This window comes from Xiphophorus maculatus, chromosome 16 (assembly GCF_002775205.1).
Source record: "Xiphophorus maculatus strain JP 163 A chromosome 16, X_maculatus-5.0-male, whole genome shotgun sequence".
Lineage (NCBI taxonomy): Eukaryota > Metazoa > Chordata > Actinopteri > Cyprinodontiformes > Poeciliidae > Xiphophorus > Xiphophorus maculatus.
Window position 1 is genome coordinate 1,017,483 of NC_036458.1, and position 2,357 is coordinate 1,019,839.

At 36.5% G+C, this 2,357-nt stretch overlaps 1 long non-coding RNA gene across 1 annotated transcript; it reads right to left on the minus strand.

Annotated features, from left to right (window-relative positions):
* Nucleotides 1–1,016: 1,016 nt before the first annotated feature.
* On the minus strand, nucleotides 1,017–2,277 carry LOC111611556. Its single transcript, XR_002754082.1, has 3 exons — nucleotides 2,141–2,277; nucleotides 1,956–2,048; nucleotides 1,017–1,174 (listed from the first exon to the last, which is right to left on the minus strand). It is a non-coding gene; the product is annotated as an uncharacterized LOC111611556 (long non-coding RNA).
* Nucleotides 2,278–2,357: the final 80 nt, after the last annotated feature.

Here is a 2,357-nt window from a genome sequence, read left to right on the forward strand (position 1 = left end):
GTTTATTTTTATCCTTTTCCCCCCCAAAACTTTTTTTTTCCATAAGCTGCTTTTACATGTCTCATGTTTTTACTTTACCTTATGCATTTCTGCTTTATTATGCAAATAAGGTGGGCAGTGACATTTTTCTAAAGTCAGCTGGCTGTGGGGACCATCTTAAGCGGGGCTGTCCTTCTTGGGTAAGTTCAACTATTGGTCAACAGATCTGCACATGGATTCTGCTCCTTCTTGTCTGTTGACCAATAGTGAAGGAGCTGACCCAAGAAAGACAGCACAACTTATTTGCAAAATGAGGCCTAATACAAGACTGAGATATGTAAAAATAACAATTAAAAAGACTTGAGGGAAGGGGACACACACACACAGACTTAAGACATGAATGCATCTACAAGTAAAGGGCAAACACACATATATATTAAATTATGTGCTACAAAAATATTGTTTGTAGGAACTAAGCTGGAAAAATATCAAGGTAAATAATAAGATATGAGGTGAAGTTTTCTTATTTATTTAATTGGTGCATTTTAAGTGTATTTTATTGGTGAGTTTCAGTCCTCCATTTAAATCAGACCATTATTTTAAAAAACATTCTAACCACGTTGAACAGTGGCAGTGCAAAGTCAATACAACTAGCTAGCTCTCTCAAAAACAGTCCAAAAAGTGCAAAACGATCAGTGTTTTAACAAACTCACAAAAACCCTGAGAGGTTTTTCCACAAATTCAGCACAATGCTAAATGTTTTAGTGCATAACCATTAGTATTAACATTTAGTGCATAGAACAAACTGAACAAATTCTTACAGGAACTCTTATTTAAGAAAACAAAACTGTAAACATACCAGATGTTACAGTTTGTACCTCAAGATTTTGTTTCTCAAACCATGTACTCGAGCTGAGGCCTGGTCTGGTCTGATCTTCATCACCACTCTCTGAAGAAACTCAAACGAATACTTCATGTCATTTGGATACTTGAGATTGATACAGTAGATGACACCCATAAGAATAGCAAAGCCAAGTGTCACATCTTTAATGTTGTGAAGCACAATGGTCTCCTCCACCACAACTGCCACGTCGAAGACCTCGTGTGGGATGGCCCCCAGTTCACTACCTTCACAGGCAATCAGGAGACCAACCTGCATCCCCTTCATGGCATCATCCAGAATATCAGCACGAGCCTTAAAAATAGAAAAGAAATAATGACATTTGTGTGCAAGTAAAGAATGCAAATACTCAGTTATTTTTAAACTGCAAGTTTTTATGCTATTGTGAAGTTTAACAATCCGCATGTTTTGACACTTGTGGGGTTGTATGATGCACTTCTGTTTAGTCAGAGAATACCCTGACACACACTCCCAGTTTGACAAAGCATAGAGCATAATGGCAATGAAACAGGCCACTGTTGTGGATGAGGCCAATATCAAGAAGCTTTAGACATTGAAAATAAGTCCCACCTGAAAAAAAAGCCAGTTTATGTGTGCATATTCAACATATTTTCAGCACTTTACTTTGTCATCAGGTAGTCCTCCTTTTTGACAAACATTTTTCATCCACAGAACTTGTATTTTCATGCACATGAGCACATTGTATGGCAGATTAAAACCACCATTGTGAAGCGCTGAAATTATTCTAAAAATGTAGGACACTAGCAATGTTTCCATTTTAATGCATTTTTTAAATCATCAAATTCTTCAAATGTCAAAAGAAATGAAAGAAAATGCAAATCAGGCATGTTTCCATCAACTGGCTTTGAGCAAAATCAATCAGGACAGACGGAGTAATTACATCAGAATTTGATGTTATGCATGACTGTAGTAAACAGGAAGTAATGTCTCTTAAGGACTAAAAATAAGTTTTTGCAAACACAAATACTACAAAAAGATTTTTAAGAAATTATAGCAAGAAAGAGAAATAGGTAAATATGTAAATAGTCTTTGTAATAACATGTCTTAGTCTTACATCACACATCCTGATGACAGTTGATGGATCTTCCCCAGATATGTAGCGTGGCAAACCAAGCAGAGCAGCAACCCTTCTCCTTTCATTCGTGTCCTGCAAGAGATGAGACATGCAGTAAGACGAATATATTTTAACAAAAATAACAAATTATGCCTAGTTTTCTAGCCATCTTCAGTTCTGCTCACATCTTTTGCAAGGCAGTCCAAAATGTCTTTGAGTGGCTGCTTCTTTCCAGATTTGGTTGTTGCTTTGTAGACCTCCAGCAGTCTCAGATCCAGGCCACTGACAGCTCCACTTCATCCACAGTTGTTGCCAAACTTTAAATAATGGACCACCTGCACAAAAAAAAAAACCATACATTTCAGATTATGGTATTAAAAAAAAAAAAATTAATACATACGA